Raw genomic sequence first — 22,148 nt, forward strand, 5'->3', positions numbered from 1 at the left:
AGGCTGTGCTGGAGGCATGAAGGATATGAAATGGAGTACTTTCGTTCTGTAAGTTTATGGTTTCACTAGGGAGATGAGATAAAAATTTGTGAGATACCAAGAAACAAGAGAAATAATGTATTTGATTGCCAAAATACTTAGATGTAAGTTACTTCAGGGTTTATGTAGGGAGCTCTATAAACTATTGAGAGTAGAGGCAGTGCCTTCTTCAAAGTGGTGCCCTCAAGAATCTTACACACAGCTGATGCTCAAAAAAAATATTTATTAGTTGAATAGAGGAGGTTACACTTGAGATGTATTTTGAGAAATCTGAATAGACTAGGAACAGGAAGCGCATTCAAACTTCTAACATTTGTTGGGAAGTGGGCTGACCCCTCACCATTTTACAATGTGAACTGATAATCATAGTGTTAAATATCTTTCAGACTACACACTTCAAAAGTGTGGCTTAACTCTGTGGCTTCTGACTGGCAGGAACAATGGTACCTAAAAGATCTTGCAGTAAAGTGTTAACCAGGAGACTATCCTACATACCCTTGACTTTACTCACAATAAAAAGTCCCATTTTTAGGAGCATGGAGAGAATGGAATGAAATTAGAAGGAAAAACTTCCTAAGGTTTATTTCTAGAATCCTCCATCTAGGAATAGCCAAGTGAAAAGTCCAAACCATTGTCTTGTAAAAGCCTCGAAAAGTCATCTGCATTCATAAAATCCTGAAATCAGTGCTACTCAAAGGTTGACCTGAAACTGATGCCCGTATGTAAACTATTTGCTTCTGATCCAAATGAGATAAGTAATAGAATTGAGAATTGAAATAATTTTTTTTTTTCTTTTTGTAGAGATGGAGCCTTGCTGTGTTGCCCAGGCCTGTCTTGAACTCCTGGGCTCAAGCGATCCTCCTGCCTCAGCCTCCCTAAGTGCTGTGATTACAGGTGTGAGCCACTATGCTTGGCCTAAAGAAATTTATATAGCAATTTGACATCATTACAACATCAACAGATGAGCCAAGATTTTGTGGGTTTTTAATGCCTTTGTAATTTTAGTTTTCTAGAAACAAATTTCTATTTTATTTGACAAAAGTACTGACTTGCAACAAATTGAAATTTTTTTTTTTTAAGTTGATTCTTCACCAGGGTTAGTTTGAGAAGCACTGCCTTAAATGGCATCCTGGTAGGGTAGGCAATGCCTAAGATAATGTTCAGTGATTATTCCCTTCCCTTGAGCGTGGGCTAGACCTGGTGATGTGCTTCTAATAAACAAAATGTGGCAAAAATGGTGGGCTTTCATTTCTGAGTTTAGATTACAAAAAGATGGAGTGGCTTTTATCTTGCTTGCCCTCTCTCCCACTTTCTCCCTCTTGGAGCCCTCGCTCTGGGGGAAGGAAACTACCATGTTTTTTTTTTTTGTTTTTTTTGTTTTTTTTTTTTTAGACGAGGCTCTTGTTGCCCAGGCTGGAGTGCAAAGGTGCGATCTCGGCTTACTGCAGCCTCCACCTCCCAGATTCAAGCAATTCTCCTGCCTCAGCCTCCTGAGTAGATGGGATTACAGGTGCCCACTAACACACCTAGCTAATTTTTTGTATTTTTAGTAGAGATGGGGTTTCACCATGTTGGCCAAGCTGGTCTCGAACTCCTGACCTCAGTTGATCCACCCACCGTGGCTTCCCAAAGTCCTGGGATTACAGGCATGAGCCACCATGCCCAGCAGGGAAGCTACCATGTTTTAAGGAGTCCTACGTAGAGGTTCATGTGGCAAGGCCAATATCCAGTGAGAGAGAAGCTGAGGCTTGCCAGCAGCCACTTGAGTGGGCTTAGAAGCTGATCCTTCTTCAGCTGAGGTTTGAAGTGACTAAGTTGGCTTGTAGCCCATGCTGACTCCTTGATTGCAGCTTTGTGAAAGGCCCTGAGTAAGAGGACTACACTGCACATGGATTCCTGACCCAGAAATAAATCTAAGATAATAAATGTTTGAAGTCACTACATTTTTGGGTGATTTGCTGCATAGTCGTAGGTAACTTGTATACCTTGTGTAAGAGGTGGACATCGCTGGGCGCAGTGGCTTACGCCTGTAATCCTAGCACTTTGGGAGGCTTAGGCGGGTGGATTGTCTGAGCTCAGTAGTTTGAGACCAGCCTGGGCAACATGGTGAAACACCGTCTCTACTAAAATACAAAAAATTAACCAGGCGTGGTGGCATGCGCCTGTAGTCCCAGCTACTCGGGAGGCTGAGGCAGGAGAATTGCTTGAACCCGGGAGGTGGAGGTTGCAGTAAGCAGAGATTGCACCACTGCACTCCAGCCTGGGTGACAGAGCGAGACTCTGTCTCCAAAAAAAAAAAAAAAAGAAAAAAGAGGTGAACCTCCAGTCTTGAGTCCAGGGTCCAGGAATTCAAGACCAGCGTGGGCAACATAGTGAGATTCTGTTTCTATTTAAAAAAGAAAAAGAGGTAGACATCAGTCAAGTAGAAGGAAAAGCTGAAAATATAACTGCATTTGTGCCATACAGTTAATGACATAGTCAATAATTTATAACTAGGAAGTAACTTTACAGCAGTACATTCTAGTCCCTAGATGTATTTAAAGGGCTTAACCCTTTAAATATAAAATTATAACTTGCCATGAAAGATAGTAACCACTAAAACATGGCCACCCCTACCTGATATGAGATGAACACAACATAGCAATTTCTTGTAGACCTCTAAATAGAAAACACTTTTTTCCTCCTCTCTATACTCTCACACAACACTTCTGACAACCAAATGTATGGGTTTTCGACACCAAGCAATTCTTTGATTCCAGTTCTCTGGGGTCAACAGGGTGTCCTCCAACCCAATTCGATTCTGACACTATTTGCCTGGAGTTAACATCAGACCTCACTTCAGATGCCAATCTTATCTGTGCCTTCTGAACTTCTGACTGACGGGCTATACACTGGGGGTTCCCACAACCCCCTTCTCAGGTTTGATAATTTGCTAGAATGGCTCATAAAACGCGGAAACATTTACTCACGTTTATGGGTTTGTTATAAAAGATACAATACATGGAAGAGACACATAGGGCAAGGTATGGGGAAGGGGCACAGAGCTTCCGTAACTTCTCCAGGTGCACCACCCTCCCGGCATCTCTATGAGTGCATCAACCCAGATGGTCTCCAAACCCTGTCCTTTTATTTATCTATTTAGTTTTTATGAAGTATTCATTACATAGGCGTGATTTTTTTTTTTTTTTTTTTGAAACAGAGTCTTGCTCTATTGCCCAGGCTGGAGTGCAGTGGTGCAATCTTGGTTCACTGTAACCTCCACCTCCTGGTTCAAGTGACTCTCTCGTGCCTCAGCCTCCCCTAGTAGCTGGAACTACAGGCATGTACCACCATGCCTGGCTAATTTTTTTTATTTTTTATTTTTTTATTTTTTATTTTTAGTAGAGATAGGATTTCGCCACATTGGCAAGGCTGGTCTCGAACTCCTGGTCTCAAGTGATTTGCTTGTCTCAGCCTCCAAAAGTGCTGGGATTAGAGGCGTGAGCCACCACACCAGGCTTGTAGGCATGATTGATTAATTCCTTAGGCTTTGGGGACTGAACTCAATCTCTAGCCCCTTTCCTCTCCCACTCTTACCACATTGTAAGTTATAAGGGTTTTAGGTGCTCTGGCTAGGAGCCAAGACAAAGACCAAAGACCTATGTATATATGGTGGGTTTGGAGTTTTTCTTTTTTCTTTTCTTTCTTTCTTTTTTTTTTTTTTTCTGGGACAGAGTCTCCCTCTGTCACTCAGGCTGGAGTGCAGTGGTGCAATCTTGACTGACTGTACCCCCTGTGTCCTGGGCTGAAGAGATCCTCCCAAAGAGATCCTCCCACCTCAGTCTCCTGAGTAGCTGGGACCATACGAGGCTAATTTTTGTAGTTTTGGTAGAGACGGGGTCTCTCTGCATTGCCAAGATTGGTCTTGAACTCCTGGACTCAAGCAATCCACCCGCCTCAGCTTCCCAAAGTGCAGGGATTACAGGCTTGAGCCACGGCACCCAGCCAGATATATTTCTCATTGTATTACAAGATCACAGCATCTATCCAAAATCAGCAAGAAAGAAAACAGGTCAAAACCTTGACATCCTTCTTTTAGAAAGTGTCTGTTAATATTAGCCACAGGAAATTTAAATTTGTGGTATAAATTCCATGATTAAGCAAAATAGCCTGTTAAAGTCCAAGACATAAATTAAGATATCCATTGTATCATCTAGGAGGGATAATTAAGTATAGCTAATTTAAAACAGGTATAGTCACTAGAATTGAAATTCTTGGGACATTTTGCCAAAGGCTTTTGCAAAAGAGAATAGCTTTATGAATGACCTGATTTGCTGTGTAATACCAATCTTGGTGATGAAGAATCAACTGATACTTAATGCAAAGGATGAGTTTGTGCTTTTTTTTGGTTAGTTTATAATATTCCTGGAAAGTTTGATTTTAACGTTGCTTTGGACATTATGATGACAATGATTGCTAAGTGCTTGCACATAATATTCACAATAGCAGCCACGATGTACTGAACCCTGCTCCGTGCTGGCCCCTTTTTGTGCATTTATTCCTTACAGCATCTTTGTGAAGTAGGGTAGCCAGGGATAAAAACCAAATATCATAACAAAAGATGCTTTTGTCACTTTATGTATTTATTTGTTTGTATTTATTTATTTATTTATTTATTTATTTATTTATTTGAGACGGAGACTCGCTCTGTTGCCCAGGCTAGAGTGCAGTGGCACGATCTCAGCTAACTGCAACCTCTGCCTCCTGGGTTCAAGCGATTCTTCTGCATCAGCCTCCTGAGTAGCTGGGACTACAGATGCCCGCCACCATGACTGGCTAATTTTTGTATTTTTAGTGGAGACAGATTTCACCATACTGACCAGGCCAGTCTCAAACTCCTGACCTCGTGATCCGCCCGCCTCAGCCTCCCAAAGTGCTGGGATTACAGGCATGAGCCACCACACCTGGCCACTTTTATCACTCTTATCACTTAGGAAGTTACAAGGGTTTTAGGAACTCTGGCTAGAGTTCCTAAAATTGTCTCCATTTTATATAGTCTAGATGAGGACACTGAGGCTCAGGGACATGCCACCCTCTGCCTAAGGAAATTCCCTCAATAAACGGCAGAGTCAGAATTGAAATTAACAATCTGTCAACTTTCTGTTGCCACCCGCCACTCCTCTGCATTGTTTTGCTTGTTTATTCATGACTCAGCCTCCTCCTTTTGCAAGAGGGATTGCCCTTCTTCAACCAAGCATTCTTTCCCCAGCTTTGGAAAATGTAAAATCTGCCAAAATCTCTTCTCTGCAAAGTGTCAGAAGAAATGAAGTATTGGATTTTGCCCCTTCGTACGATGCCTTTCTTGATCTTTTACACAAAAACAACTAACTGTATTTAAAGCATTTTATCTTGTTGCTTGGCTCTTTGGTGATTCCTGCATACTTTTCGTTCCTATTGATTCATGCCGGCCTTGTTTACTGTCAAAGACATATTTTAAGTATCCATTTGTGACAGTCCCTGGGATACAAAGACTGTCAGGGCAAGAGCTTGCGGTCTTATTAGGGAAGCAGGGTGTGTACAGGGTGAAATGCATGCCACTGATTGAGGAGTCTGGGACTCCTCATATGAGAAACATGTTTAGGACCAGGCATATCCCAAGGAAATCACAAGCTAAGTAGGCTTGCTGACTCCCACCTAGTCTCTTTGGTGTGACTTGGAATTCTTACACTTAGGTTAAGGTTCCAGGGTTTGTGATTGCGCTGTCTCTCTCGCTCTCTCTCTCTCTGTGTGTGTGTGTGTGTGTGTGTGTGTGTGTGTGCAGAGGATGGAAAGGGAATTAGGAAAAGCAGTCTAGGGGACCTCGGAGTCAAGCTGATCAGTGGGGATTATAGCATACATCATTTGGAAGCAAAGGGGAACTACCATTGGCAACCTTTGTTCTGTCCATCAGATCCAAAGTGCTGGATCTGGTTCTGTTTAACGACCCACACAAGCGTGGTGCACTAATCAGGATGGGATAGCCACTATAACAATCCCCAAATCTCAGTGATTTAACCCGACAGGGTCTGGCTCTGTCACCCAGGCTGGAATGCAGTAGCACAATCTTGGCTCATTGTAACCTCTGCCTTGCGGGCTCAAGCCATCCCCCCCGCCAACCTTAGCCTCCCGAGTAGCTGGGACTATAGGTGCACACCACCACACCCAGCTAATTTTTGTATTTTAGAGACAAGGTCTTGCTGTGTTGCCCTGGCTGGTCTTGAACTCCTGGGCTCAAGTGATCCTCTGCACCTGGCGTGAGCCACTGCACCTGGCTTCTTGCTTATTTTGTGGTTCAGAAAAAGGGTGTAAGATAAAGGGAGACCGTGTCCTTTAAAGTCGTTTGAGGACACAGGCTCTTTTCTTATTGTGGCTCTGGGCTCCTCTGGATCCTCAGAGTCCTGTCCATTCAGCCGGTGGATGGAGCAAGTGAAAATCAAGCACAGGAGGATGGTACGGGCCAGGCTGGGAAGTGGCGTTCATGACTTCCACTTCACACTTCATTGGCCACAACCGCGCCACAGGGCCACACCTAAAGGGCGAGGTGTTACAGTAGGTAGCTAGTCAGACATCAACAGGGCAGGAGAGGGCTTCCCTCTCCCCACCGGGAATGTCAGGTAGCCATCAGGTGATGGTTAACTGTCTCTCTAAAATAATAATTGGTCACAGCCGACACCAGGGAAAGGCAGTCTCCCAACAGACAGAAAAACCTGAAACTGGTGATCAGCAGTTTCCCAATGCGATCTCAGGAGTTGAGTGAGTGGGCTCACGCATGCGCACTAAGAGGCAAAATGGCAGCATTTAACTGCTCTATGATCTTACTCTAGGAAGGCCTCAAGTGAGCATGCATAGAACTTCAGTAAACACACTGCTCCTGCAGCCCCTCCCAAGCACTGGCAGACCACTGCACATGCTGACAGCCCACCCCAAGGGAAGAATCAGGGGAGAAGTAACAGCAAGACCTCAGAAGCCGGGCGCCGTGGCCCACGCCTGTAATCCCAGCACTTTGGGAGGCTAAGGCAGGTGGATCACGAGGTCAGGAGATCAAGACCATCCTGGCTAACACGGTGAAACCCTGTCTCTACTAAAAATACAAAAAATTAGCCGGGCATGTTGGCGGGCGCCTGTAGTCCCAGCTACTCCGGAGGCTGAGGCAGGAGAATGGCGTGAACCCGGGAGGCGGAGCTTGCAGTTAGCGGAGATCATGCCACTGCACTCCAGCCTGGGCGACAGAGGGGTACTTCCGTCTCAAAAACAAAACAAAACAAAACAAAACACCTTCAGAAGTATGCCAACGCAGAAAACTTGAAGTCAAAGGTCAAACCATGCCCTTGGTCTCTCAAGTTGTCTGCTTGGCCCTCTTCCAAGTATACATTATGTCCTTGCATTCCTGCCCCAAAACTTTTTAATAAACTTTCATTCCTCTTCTAAAACTTGCCTCAGTCTCTCACTCTGCCTTATTCCCCCTTGTTTGCATTCTTTCTTCTGAGGGGGCAAGAATTGAGGTTGCTGCAGAGCCTTATGGATTCACTGCTGGTAACAAAGGGAAGCTGCAAGGAGGACCTAACTCTGCTCAAGACCAGGAAGAGAGCATGGATGGCTATCTTTGCCACATGTGGTAAGTTACTGTCCTTTGGTTTTATTCTGTATTCCATTCATTTGCAAACCAGTTATTCAATACCTACTGGGTATCTTGCTCTTTTTTGACTAAACATATTCTTTTAGCCACTCATAGTGAATTAATACACTAACACTAACACAAACCTCAATGACTTGTTCATGGTAGAGCAGCACTTTGCCCTGACAGTCCAGGTGTTTAGGAAATGCTGCCTGGTGAGAATGGTCAAAGTGGGGCACATCGTGGAAAGAGCTTGGGGTTTAGGTCTCATCATAGTTTGGCACAAGCAAGTCATTTTAGAAGGAACACCTACTACATCTCCGGACCTCAGAGCCGCTCACCTTCACAGTGAGGACTTGAACTGGACAGATTTCTAAGTTCCCTTTGCACCTTGAGTGTCTCTGAAAGCCCTGGCAACAAGTGAGGAATTATGCTAGATAATGACCAAACTCTGGTGTTCTTGCTTAACTCTGTGGCTTTCAGCCCTAAAAGCACTACCACATAGATGTGGAAAAGAAAGAAGATATTTCACTCTACTCTTGGTTAAATCTCCATCTGGAGGAAGAATCTGAAAGGCCTCTCTCTGGCTTTGGGATGCATCTTACTCTTTTTGTCAGCACATGTATCTGCCGGATGACATTGTGAACATGTGACACTCATATGGATCTGCATTCCCTAATTGCACACTATTTGACAGTAGGAAAGCTGCACATATGTAAGTTGGACTGTAGGCAAAGTCACTGATTATTTACAAAGTAGAAAACCCAAGCACCTGTAACTGAAAATTAACACAAGCACAGTTGGCAGAGGGCCTAATTATTACTCCTTTGCTAGAAAAAAACTTTAGTTTTGAGGCCAGTGACCCTGATCAGTATTTAACAAAGTTGATGGTTTTTTATATTTGAACTGACCGTTAGTTTAGCACCTGAATTCTCTCAATTGTTTAATCATCTTCCTTAAGTACATTTACATTTTTGGTAACAGCTACAATACTCTCTTTAGTAATTCACATCATTAAACAATTCCTTTTCAACTGTTTGTTTGTCCTTGCTGGCTTTATCTAATTCCAAGTTTTATCATCAGCTCTGTGGAATCTCTATCTGACCTTAACCAGGCAGCAGCCTTCTGATTGTCAGAAGGCAGGACCAGAACAGAAGGTGAGACTCCCAGCCATCTAGGCCAACTTCTGAGCCCCCTCAACCCCTGCCTTCTATCTGCTTTCTAAAAGGTAAATGCTAGTTATAATTTTAGTTTGCTGAACAAATGTGTCTATGCTATTGTAGTGGGTTGAATATACCTCCCATCCCCAAATTCACATCTACCTCAACCTCAAAATTTGACCTATTTGGAAATAGGGTCTTTGCAGACATAAACCTAAGGTAAGGATGGAGATAAAATCATATTGGATTAGTATGGGTCACAAATCTAATGAGAGTGCCTTAAAAGAGACAGAAAAACTCACATAAAGACACAGAGAAGCAGATGATATGAAGACAGAGGCAGAGATTGGAGTGATGCTATCCCAAGCCAAGGAATGCCAGGAGCCACAAGATGCTGGAAGAGGCAAGTAAGGATCCTCATGTAGAGCCTTCAGAGGGAGCATGGCCCTGCTGGCACCTTGATTTCAGACTTTCTGGGCCCTGGAACTATGAAAGAATACATTTCTATTGTCTTTTTTTTTTTTTTTTCCTGAGATGGAGTCTTGCTCTGTTGCCCAGGCTGGAGTGCAGAGGCACTATCTCAGCTCACTGCAACCTCTGCTTCTCTGGTTCAAGCAATTATCCTGTCTCAGCCTCCCAAGTGGCTGGGATTACAGGTGCATGCCACCATGCCCAGCTAATTTTTGTATTTTTAATAGAGACGGGGTTTCACCGTGTTGGCTAGGCTGGTCTTGAACTCCTGACCTCAGGTGATCCGCCCACCTAGGCATCCCACAGTGCTTGGATTACAGGCGTCAGCCACCACATCCGGCCCATTTCTGTTATCTTGAGCAATCAAGTTTGTGGTCATTTGTTATGGCATTCCAGGGAAACTAATACAGCTATGATTTTTATTTTCCTTCCCTTTTTGTTTTGTTCTTATTATTACATAAGAACTCTTCCTTCCCTTCCTTCCTTCCTTCCTTCCTTCCTTCCTTCCTTCCTTCCTTCCTTCCTTCCTTCCTTTTTTACATGGAGTCTTGTACTGTCACCCAGGCTGGAGTGCAGTGGTGTTATCTGGGCTCACTGCAACCTCCGCCTCCCAGGTTCAAGCGATTCTCCAGCCTCAGCCTCCTGAGTGGCTGGGATTACAGGCGCGCGCCACCACGCCTGGCTAATTTTCTTGTATTTTTAGTAGAGATGGGGTTTCACCATGTTGGCTAGGCTGGTCTCGAACTTCTGACCTCATGATTCGCCCACCTCGGCCTCCCAAAGTGCTGGGATTACAGGCGTGAACCACTGTGCCCCGCCTACATAAGAACTATTTCTATGGAATATGTGTGTGTGTGTGTGTGTGTGTGTGTGTGTGTGTGTATATATATATATATATTTTTTTTCTTTTGAGACAGGGTCTGGCTCTGTCGCCCAGGCTGGAGTACAATTGAGCATTCTCCATTGTTCGTGGTAACCTCTGCCTCATGGGCCCACCTCAGCCTCCCAAGTAGCTGGGACTATAGGTGCACACCACCATGCCTGGCTAATTTTTGTATTTTTTTTTTTTTTTTTTTTTGAGACGGAGTCTCGCTCTGTCGCCCAGGCTGGAGTGCAGTGGCGCAATCTCGGCTCACTGCAAGCTCCGCCTCCCGGGTTCACGCCATTCTCCTACCTCAGCCTCCCGAGTAGCTGGGACTACAGGCGCCCGCCACTGCGCCCGGCTAATTTTTTTCTATTTTTTAGTAGAGACGGGGTTTCACCATGGTCTCGATCTCCTGACCTTGTGATCCGCCCGCCTCGGCCTCCCAAAGTGCTGGGATTACAGGCGTGAGCCACCGCGCCCGGCCTAATTTTTGTATTTTTGATAGAGACAAAGTTTCACCATGTTGCCCAGGCCGGTCTCCAACACCTGGGCTCAAGTGATCCTCCTGCCTCAGCTTCCCAAAGGGCTAGGATTACAGGCCTGAGCCACCATGTTCAGTTTTGGAATATTATTCAACCACAAAAAGAAGAAAGTCCTGTTATTTGGCACAACATGGATGAATTTGGAGGACATCATGCCAAGTAAAATAAGCCAAACACAGAAAGACAGATACTGTGTGATTTCACTTATGTGTAGAATCTTTAAAATTTTTTTAATTAAAAAAATTTTTTTTAGTGACAGGGTCTTACTCTGTTGCCCAGGCTGGAGTGCAGTGGTGCAGTCATAGCTTACTGCAGCCTCAAATGCCTGGGCCCAAAGCAATCCTCCTGCCTCAGCTTCCTGAGTAGCTAGGACTACAGGTGTGCAACACCACACCCAGCTAAATGTGTTGAATCGTTTAAAAAAAGAGTCAAACTCATAGAAGCAGAGAGTGGATTGGTGGTTTCTAGGGGCTAGGAGGTTGGTTAAAGGGTACAAACTTTGTTATAAGATGAGTAAGTTCTGAGAATCTAATGTACAGCATGATGATAATAGTTAATAATACGGTATTGTTTACTTGAAATTTGCAATGAGAATAGATTTTAAGTGTCTTCACTACACTCACACACATAAATGGTAACTAATTGCATTAGTTAGGTGATGGATGTGTTCATTCATTTGATGTAATCATCTCACAATGTATCAAGTCATCATATTGTATACCTTCAGTATATATAATTTTAATTTGTCAATTACACCTCAATAAAGCTGGGAAAAAAATGAACTCTTTCCCTGAGTAAAAACTGGGGGACTCTGGGTGCTGCTAAGTTCAAGGCAGCCTTGGAGCAAAGGTACAGGAGGGAGTACTGCTGAGGCAGGGCGTTGAGATACTGCCACTCGGGGCCAGCACTTGTCTAACATGATGGAGCATGAAGACAGGAGATGGTCTGGCACTGACAGTGGGTTCTTGTCTGAGAAGACCACTTGAATCCTTTCTTCTGTCCCTGTCTCACCTTCAAGGTTGATCTGTACCATCTTCATTTCATCCTTCTCCTCCCATCCCCAACAAGGCTTCAGTAAAACACAAACCTAAGGCTTTACTAAGAGAGTTATTGGGTCAGGCATGGTGGCTCACACCTGTAATCTCAGCACTCTAGGAGGTCGAGTCAGGTGGATCACTTGAGGTCAGGAGTTCGAGACCAGCCTGACCAACACGGTGAAACCCCATCTCTACTAAAACTACAAAAATTAGCTGGGCATGGTGGCACACGCCTCTAATCCCAGCTACTCAGGAGGCTGAGTCAGGAGAATCACTTGAACCCAGGAGGTGGACATTGCAGTGAGCCGAGATTGCACCACTGTACTCCAGCCTAGGCAATAGGGCAAGACTCCATCTGAAAAACAAACAAGAAAAACAGTATATGCAAATTTTGAATTACAGTAAATATTCTCTGATTTTCTAGGTAAACTACCATAACCTTGCTATTACTAACATCTAGGTTGGAAAGGGTCTTTTTAAAAAAGTTTCAGGCTGGCGGTGGTGGCTCATACCTGTAATCCCAGCACTTTGGGAGGCTGAGGTGGGTAGATCACTTGAGTCCAGGAGTTCAAGACCAGTCTGGGCAATATGGCAAAACCCCATCTCTACAAAAAATACGAAAATTAGCTGGGTGTGGTGGTGCACACCTGCAGTTCCAGCTACTCAGAAGGCTGAGGTGGGGGGATCACTTAAGGCCGGGAGGCAGAGGTTGCAGTGAGCTGAGATTGCACCACTGCACTCCAGGGTGGATGACAGAGCCGACCTTGTCTCAAAAACAATAAAAATAAAAATTTAAAAAGTTTCACATAGCAATTTGAATTTTTGGGAAGCATTTTTCTTCTGTCCTCTCCTCTCTCCCTTTCTTTCCTGTCTCATTTCTGCTTGAAAGTGCTTTGTGATCACAGTGTCCCAGTATTATTTATTACTTTGTGACTTTTACAAGCAGCAATTAACCAAGAACATTATTCTTCAAGATGTATGTCTTTTTATAATTCAATGGTAAGTGCGTTTTCACAATTCTATTGAAGTACACCTCTTCAAACCTTCAAGATTGCCAAGAAGAGTTAGGAAGAAACAGGATCTGGATCAGTTTCCTACAAAAGTGTCAATATTTGTTAAAACAAAGAGTACCCCCAATGGAATGCCATCTGTCCTTGTCTTTGAGGGCCTGCCGGAAAATCTTTACCCAGCCAAGAGACAATTATTTGGCATAACTGACACACATTCAGTAACATGGCTTACAGATCAGAAACTGGCTTATCTAGGCCGGGCGCAGTGGCTCACGTCTGTAATCCCAGCACTTTGGGAGGCTGAGGCAGGTGGATCAGCTGAAGTCAGGAGTTCGAGACCAGCCTGGGCAACATGGTGAAACCCCGTCTCTACAAAAAATACAAAAAATTAGCCAGGCGTGGTGGCAGACGCCTGTAATCGCAGCTACTCAGGAGGGTGAGGCAGAAGAATGGCTTGAATTTGGGAGGTGGATGTTGCAATGAGCCGAGATTGCACCACAGCACTCCAGCCTGGGTGACAGAGTGAGACTCTGTCTAAAATAAATAAAGAGGTGCTTTGTTATGTGAAAACTGGAAGTACAGTAATGTGTTTCATTTTTGAAAGTATAGAGATTGTGTACCATGTTTACCAAAGTATTTCCCATAGGAAGCTTTTAAACAGCAGGATTACCTAATTGATTTAAACATTCAGTTCATTAACAAGTTATTTTGTTGTACAGCATTTTAGAAAGTAAGCAATTGATGGGTAAAACACAAGGCCCCTCTCATGGTTTTGTTGTTTCAACTATGCTGTCTCTGAAGCAAGTAAACTCACTACTTTCTCCTATTACGGATGGAAACACAGTTTTGTTGCAGTTTCCAGGCTGAAGCATAACACACTAAGTCTAGCACCTCAGAGTGTTGCAGTTCCCAGGTCTATGCTGGTACGTCACCCCCATCATCAATAGCCTTTCTTTTTAGGAGGCAAGTGTGTTCAACATTCTTCTGAGTACGGTCAGTTATCTGACTTGAGTTCCAAAGGAGGGTTTTAGTTACCTGAATTCCTCTGGAGAAAACTCAAGATTCCTTCAAATAGTAACCTGAAGAGTAATTCAAAAGGTCATCTCAGGTGGGAATTGTGAAAGTTAATCAATAAATTGGGTCATCTTTGTTCTACCCAACTAAAACAGTTGAGAGGTCAGGGGGAGAAGGCCCTCAGGGCACATAACATTGCTCCAAGAATGTCATTCTCTGCAAGCCTGGCTGCTGAAACTGCCTGCTGTAGCCTAAAGCCAGTTTTATCTACTAGCTACTGAAACTACCTCCTGTGACTCTAAGAATTATTTTACCCTTTGCCATCATTTACCAATCAAAACTTGCCAGCTTCCTAAAACCTTACTAGTGCCAATGAACTTTCTCAAAGAGCAATATGTGACATTTATCCTTTGAAAGAAAACTTCCGACCTTCTCTTTGTTCTTCAGACATACTGAAGACCACCTGGTCTGTGTGTATGGCCCAAATGGCAATTCTTTCTTCCCAAATAAAACATTGTAATTTCAGAGATTTGGCTGTGTATTTCATTTGAGTTCAACAAAGTGAAATTCTTCAAAATGCATTAGACAGTTTTCAGGGCCCATTTCTCCTCCTGCAGTGGATTGCCCAGTGGGATGTTTGCCACCTCAGAATTTCTATCCATCTGTGTCTCCTCTAGCTCTCCCTGAAAATGAATTAATTTGGAAACCTCAAACCATCTGTAGAGTCTGACTCCACAACATTCTTGCAGCCCCCAAACACTCCATCCAGCTATGCCATTCCTTCCCAATTTATTTTCTACAGATACTGCCACCCTTTATTTAGACCGTCATCGAATCTCACTTTTCCCAAGAAGAGAACAGTCATCCCAGCCTCAGCCAGGGTCCTAGGCCAGCTCCTGCAGTTGTCCCTCCCTTAGGTTGGAATAGACCAGGAGTGTGTGTCTTCTTCCATTGCAAGGCATTCAGCTGCTCTGCAGACATCTTAGCACAGTTTAACTAGATACAGCTCATCTACGAGGACCTTGGCCACCATGGAGACACATAATTCCAGCCTCCAAAGATACATAGGCATGTTTACCAAATAGGTTTTTGTATGTGCTAAGTTAATTAATTAATTCAAAAAATATTTCATGGGCACCTGCTATATTTAAGGCATTGATCTGAGAACATTGTTCCATGAATAAAACAAAGTCCCAGATCTAATGGAGCTTGCAATCCACTTGGGAGAGACAGACAACAGATTTTTTTTTCTTTTTTTCTAGTGGATACTAAGTGATAAGAAGAAAAATAAAACAGGGGCAAAAGAATGAAGGGGAGGAGAGTGATGGTATGTAGATGGGATCATCTACCTGTGTTACATAAGGAGGTGGGCAGGGAAAGTCTGACCTGAAAGAGGGAGAAAGCCACACAGTTATTGGTGGTTGGGCAAGAGTATTTCAGGAAGTGTGAATAGCAAGTACAAAGAACCCGAGGCAGGAGAGGACCAACCATGTTTGAGGAATGGAGAGAGGCCAATGTAGGAGGAAGGAAAAACTGTATTATGTACCAAATCATACTGAACATCACAGACTGTGGTGAAGAATTTGTATTTCATTCTGAGAAGGGTAGGAAGCTAGTAGAGGATTTTATTTTTATTCATTTATTTTTATTGAGACGCAGTCTCGCTTTACCAGCCAGGCTGGAGTACAGTGGCATGATCTCAGCTTACTGCAAACTCCGCCTTCTGGGTTCAAGCGATTCTCCTGCCTCAGTCTCTTGAGTATCTGGGACTATAGATGTGTACCACCACACCTGGCTATTTTTTATTTTTAGTAGAGACAGGGTTTCACCATGTTGGTCAGGCTGGTCTCAAATTCCTGACCTCAAGTAATCCTCCTGCCTTGGCCTCCCAAAATGCTGGGATTATAGGCGTAAGCCACTGTCCCCAGCCTATTAGAGGATTTTGAACAGGAAATTAATACATACAAAACACAATATGTCACACATAGTGAGTACTGAAAAAAGCCTACCTTTAAATTTTACTTTTCCTTGACTCTAAAGGAGCTTTCTATTCTGCTTTATAAAAATTGTGTTGTCTTTTTCTAACGGTATTGTCTTTTCTAAAATTGACAGAAAAGATGGAAAGCAAATATAAAAATCCTGGTCTTGTAATCTCTAGGTGAAATTTCCACATCCTACATCTGCAAAAGGTAGGATTATTAGAAAATTAAGGCCCCATGTCCAAGGCTTTAGGCCCTTCTCTACATTTTGCTGCTCAGCAATGTATTTTTTTAAAAAAACTTCTTCTTATGGAAAATTTCAAATTCAATACAAAATTAGATAGAACAGGCATCTCCAAGCAATTATGAATTCAAGGCTATTCTTGTTTCTTCTATTCTGCCATCCATTTTCTTTCACTTCCTTACACTGAATTATTTTGAGGCAAATTCAAGACATATCTTTTCATCCATGAATGCTTCAGTACGTATCTCTAAAAATAAAACCTTTTCTTTTTGCATTGCCACAATACCATAATCACACCTAAAAGTTTAACTATAACTTCTTAATACAACCAAAAATCCAGCCAGTTATGACATTTCCCTGGTTGTTTCATTAATGTGTTTTTAAAAATAGTTGATTTGTTTAAATCAAGATTCAAACACTGCATGCATTTGGTTGATAGGTCTTATAAATCTAAAAAGAATAAACGTGATTATTTACCCTACCGTGCTTTTTGTTTGTTTGTTTTGAGACAAGGTCTCACTCTGTCACCTAGGTTGGAGTGCAATGGCACGATCTTGGCTCACTGCAACCTCCATCTCCTGAGTTCAAGCGATTCTTGTGTCTCAGCCTCTGGAGTAGCTGGGACTACAGGCACATGCCACCACACCCAGATAATTTTTGTATTTTTTGGTAGAGAAAAGGTTTCACCATGTTGGCCAGGCTGCCTGCCTTTCTTTCTTTCTTTCTTTCTTTCTTTCTTTCTTTCTTTCTTTCTTTCTTTCTTTCTTTCTTTCTTTCTTTCTTTTCATTTATTTGTTGAAGAAACTTGACCATTTTTTCCTTAGATGTCCCTGATTCTGGATTTTGTTGAATACATTCCCAAGACATTGGTGAAAATGTTTCACTTCCTTCTATATTTCCTACAGATAGTAGTCAGTTCTAGAGGCGTAATCAGTGGGATTTTTTGGCAAGACAACCTCATAGGAGGTGCTAGGAACTTCTCATTGCATCCCATCAGGAGGCGTCCTGCCTCGCTGCCTCTCTTTTTGTGTCGTTAGGATTGATGGGTGGGTTCAGTTGGCATCAACCTGATCCATTTATGATTAAGTTCTCTGTGAGACTTTTCATCTAACAGCTTTAGCTGCCATTGACAGTCACTGCCTACTGCAGTAGGGTTCCTACAGTGTGCTTTTCATAGAGGTGAGGTGCTCTGACCATTTTGCTTTTAGTTAACGTTAAAGCAGCTCTGTTTTAGGCAACCAAGTTCATGGGACTCTCTGAGGGGGAAAAAAATGGGGGTGGAGGTGAAGGAGGGATTAGTGACCAAAACGTGAGGAAAAACCTGCTTCTGATGGCCTCCTCTTTCCGCAGCCTCCAGTGCCACTGCCCCTGGGAAGTTCTGCAGGAAAGAAGCCATTTAGCTTTGTTTGATTCTGTGTTTTCCAAGTACACTTGACTACGAACTTTGTATTCTATGTGGAGTCCTAATAAGGGAAAGGGAGTTAGGCTGGTGGGAGCAGGGGAAAACAAAAAGAAAAAGAAGATAAGCTTTAAGGCTGCCTTTCTTCATGGTCCAGGACATGTAGCCCTCCTGCACAAAAAACTCACAATCCCGGCACTGATTTATCACCAGATCCTCGGCTGATAGAAAAATCCAAGTTAGCTCACTACAACCTTGGTGTTATCAGCACAGCATAACATATCAATATAGGCCTCTCCAGCATAAGCACCATCTTATAAAATGCCCAGCAAACTTTTGTCTCCTGGCAGTCAGCTCCTCTCTTGCTGATCTGCCCATTGCACCCTTGCAATGTATTTTCATACTTTCTCATAAATCTGCCTTTTTTTTTTTACTTACAATTGTCTTGGTAAATTCCTTAACTATGTGCCACCAGCCCCAGCTAGTCGCTACTTGCAACATTGTTTGCTACTTGCAACATTGTTTATCATATCTTTTACTACCCACTGGAGTAAGCTTTGGAGAATACTGTTTTAGTGTCTAGGTTACTTAAAATAATGCCACTTATTAATATATGCATGTGTTCCTTAGCTGTCTGGAACCAATCTGACAGTCTCCTGGAGGCTGTGTTCACAATAAGCTGAATGCATTCTTAGATAAGCCCTGGATGGCAGAATTGGCAATATTTCTGGCAAAGGTTCACCTGGAAGCTCTGAATTGACATTGTATCCCTGGGAATGAATGCCGGAGGCAAAGAAGAAAATATCAATTTCATGTATCACCTCAATCTTACAGTGCTTGCTGGTAGCCCCTGTGATAAACCTTCAAGAAATGCCACATTGGGGTGCACCCAGGGATGCTAATACTAGATAGAGTTACTCTCTGTCTTCATTGCTTTCCTCCACATAATCTCTGAAGCACACCTAGGGGACCATTCCCCTTCTGTTTCCCTGAGTCACAGTGCTGTCAACTCTGTTACCACTTGCACAGTGTGGTTAGCTGATAGCAAATGAGACATTGGAGAGGTTGATGTAGTAGAGGCCTTGACTGACTTTCTTTTATTTATTTATTTGTTTATTTATTTATTTTTTGAGAAGGAGTCTTGCCCTGTTGCCCAAGCTGGGATGCAATTGCGCAATCTCGGCTCACTGCAAGCTCCGCCTCCTGGGTTCAAATGATTCTCCTGCCTCAGCCTCCTGAGTAGCTGAGATTACATGCGCCCGCCACTATACCCAACTAATTTTTGTATTTTTAGTAGAGATGGGGTTTCACCATGTTGGCCAGGCAGGTATTGAACTCCTGACCTTGTGATCTGCCTGCTTCGGCCTCCCAAAGTGCTGGGATTACAGGCATGAGCCACCACATCTGGCCCTTGACTGACTTCGTAAAGGCAGGGATTTCATAGTGTTTCTTTCATGTGACCTTTAGGAAGAAGTGTCCACTCTCATTGTGTTTCACTTACCAGCCTGCTTTTAAAGAGCCAGGACCAGTCCACTAGCTGTGCGGAGTGCTGACCTCATGGACAAGAGCCCTGCCCTCATAGGATATCTGAGCTTGTCATAATTCAGGTAGGCTCTGTAGGGAAGCAGGGGCTCGTAGGGAGTGGGAGGAAGCTGGGGAGAAGATGAGGTGTGAGCAGTCCGGTGTGAAGGAAAGTGGGGATCCTGGGCCAACTTACCATTAAGAGGGTCCAGTCCTGTGACTGCTGTGAAGTAACCAGGATTCCATATAGAGATGGGACTCAAAGTCTGCCCAGGTGCAGCATGGTGGTCCTAGGTAAGAGGTTTGCTTTGATAGGACCCCAGCCAGGAGCTGGTGATACAGAGTTAGGGCCAAGCCCCTGGGGAAGGGACCTGGTAAGAGCTGGACAGGGTGCCAGGATCCCAGCAATAAACTGCCTTGGTCCTGATGGGCTCAGAAGTTAGGCAGGGCTGAGTACGCTTATGGGAGGCTTCTCTGGCTAAAATAATAGAACCTGGCCTGGCGTGGTGGCTCACACCTGTAATCCCAGCACTTTGGGAGGCCCAGATGGGAGGATCACATGAGGTCAGGAGTTTGAGACCAGCCTGGCCAAGATGACGAAACCCCGTCTCTACTAAAAATACAAAAATTAAAGTGATGGTGGGCTCCTGTAATCCCAGCTACTTGGGAGGCTGAGGCAGGAAAATCATTTGAACCTGGGAGGCAGAAGTTGCAGTGACCCAAGACTGCACCACTGTACTCTAGCCTGGGCGACAGAGTGAGACTCTGTCTTAAAAAAAAAAAAAAAAGGCAGGGCCTAAACATTAACAGACACGTCCTAATATCTAACACTATAGGACAGGTTGAAATGGAGAGCCAGGATAATGGAGTGATTAAAACTATAGACGCTGATGCCAGCCTTCCAGGGTTCAAATCCTAGCGCAGCTATGTGACCTCAGGCAAGTTGCTCCACCTCCCTGTGTCCCAGGCTCCCCATCTATAAAGTGGAGACAAATACTTCCCTCATAGTGTTGTTATGAGGATTAAAGGAGTTGAGATACGTAAAAGCACTTAGAACAGTGCCTGGCACAAGGTCAAATGCTGAGTGTTACCTGTTAATATCAAATTGTGGGTTTAGAGGACAGATCAGTGATTTCAGCCCAGTGCACTCTGAGGAAAGGACCATAACTTCAGTAAGGTGTCCGAGAGCTGAGTGCAAGCTGGATAAGCCACGGTAAGGAGGGGGTGCTCCAGGGCAGGTGGACAGGAGCTGAGGCAGGGAGGGAGCAGACATAGCCACCAGTGAGAGAGTGAGGGAAAGCTGTGGTTCTCATCGCACAGACAGCTATTTCGAGGATAAGGAGGGTCATAGGCCCCCTTCCCAGGCTCATAGGCCTAGGTCATGGTTTGCTGCTCTCTTCCGGGTAAGAAGGGGTGATGGCCGGCTCATATCTATGTCTCTAGGTTACTTGATTTCCCCTGGTGGCCTCCTTTCTAGAGGCCCCCATGTATCTCCCATCCTGTTCTCTTCAGGTCACTCACAAAAGTTTCAAACTTAATGTCAGGTTATAATTTTTCATTTTCTGATCACTCAGCTTGCTTTTTCTTTTTCTTTTTTTACACAAGAAAAGAAGATTTGGCTCATTCCAGAGTTTTCTTGGGATTCTGAAATATATTTTTCCTTCCTCTTGATAATAGTTCGATGAAAGTGGGGTGGGGAGAGTGCCAAGTGCCTCAAAGTCCCAGGGGTTCAGAAGTTTCTGTGGCGGCTGGCTGTCTGGCCTGTCTGCACCAGGGGCTCTGTGCAGTCACTGCCCCAGCTTTTCAGGGCAGGAATCCGACCTTCTATGCCAGTACCATGCCAGCTGCCCAGTGCAGTGTCTCCAGCCCCACTTTTCTCCCCTCTCATAGTAATCTGGGGCTCTAATGCCAGGCCAAGCAACTACTATTGCCCCCCTCCTGATACCATCCATTTTCACTTTTGTCTTGGAAAAATCTGGCCCCTTACACTTGGTGCTCTAGAAATATACTGATGTTTTTTGTTTTGTTTTGTTTTTTTTTAAATTTAAGCTAGGTGTTGTAGTTCATACCTGTAATCCCAGCACTTTGGGAGGCCAAGGTGGGAGGATGACTTGAGCCTAGGAGTTTGAGACCTCATCTCTCAAAAAATTTAAGAAAACCATCAGCTGGACATGGTGGTGTGCACCTGTGGTCCCAGCTACTTGTGAGGCTGAGGCGGGAGGATGGCTTGAGGCCAGGAGTCCAAGGCTGCAGTGAGCTATGGTTGTGCCTCTGCACTCCTTATTTTATTGTTATTTTTAGAGACAGGGTCTCACATCCTCTGGGTCATTCCTCAGCTCTATACTTCTGCACAAAATCATGAATATTGGGCTTCTAGTTCTTCCCACCTCTCACTTCTATGTCCCTCTGTCTTCTCTCAGCAGCACCTCTGGGCCAGTCCAGTGAGGTGTAGCGTGAAGCTGAGCCCTCGGTTCATCCTCGGTTCCATTGTGAAGTCACACAGTAGCTTGGTGTGTTAAAGGCAAACCTCATGGGTGTCTAGTAAGCCTTGATTGTTTCTAACAGACTGCTTTGGCATTCTCTAATTAGCAGCCTCAGCCCCTGTGTCAGTCTGAGAGCCACCTCCCAATTCATAATCATTGTTAACCTTAAAAAGTAGGTACAAGTCAGACAAAGTGGTGGCATATGTCTGTGGACCCAGCTACTCGAGAGGCTGAGGCAGAAGAATTGCTTGAGTCCAGGAGTTCGAGGCTGTAGTGAGCTATGATTGCACCATTCCACTCCAGCCTGGGCAACATAGCAAGACCCCTGTCTCTAAAAACAAAAAAAGTGGTACAGTATCTATTTGGTTCTGCCCACTTATCAAGCATGAGATGCTAAAGCTCTCATTATTTGTTGCTAAGTTCTTTGTGAATCTGAGTCAGCTGGTTATTTTCCCTGTTCACAGAGGAGGTATGTGCTTCTCTGTGCTTGGCAGTCTGGGTGAGGAACAAGGTGGTGAGGTGCTACTAAGGCCAAATACAAGGCCTGCCTCCCTTCCATGACATCTGCAGACATGATTTCAGGGCCAGGTCTGGGTACTGCTTGAAACAGTACTTTCTGAAGGAAAGTACCACAGAAGGAAATTACCTCGTAAGAATAAAAGGAGAACTTCAAACATGCTGTCAATATTTGATGAAGCAACCAGTTCAGGTCACGCTGGGTAGTCAACTGCTCTTGGGTTGAGAAAACCAT

This window comes from Chlorocebus sabaeus, chromosome 21 (assembly GCF_047675955.1).
Source record: "Chlorocebus sabaeus isolate Y175 chromosome 21, mChlSab1.0.hap1, whole genome shotgun sequence".
In the NCBI taxonomy this organism is placed as follows: domain Eukaryota; kingdom Metazoa; phylum Chordata; class Mammalia; order Primates; family Cercopithecidae; genus Chlorocebus; species Chlorocebus sabaeus.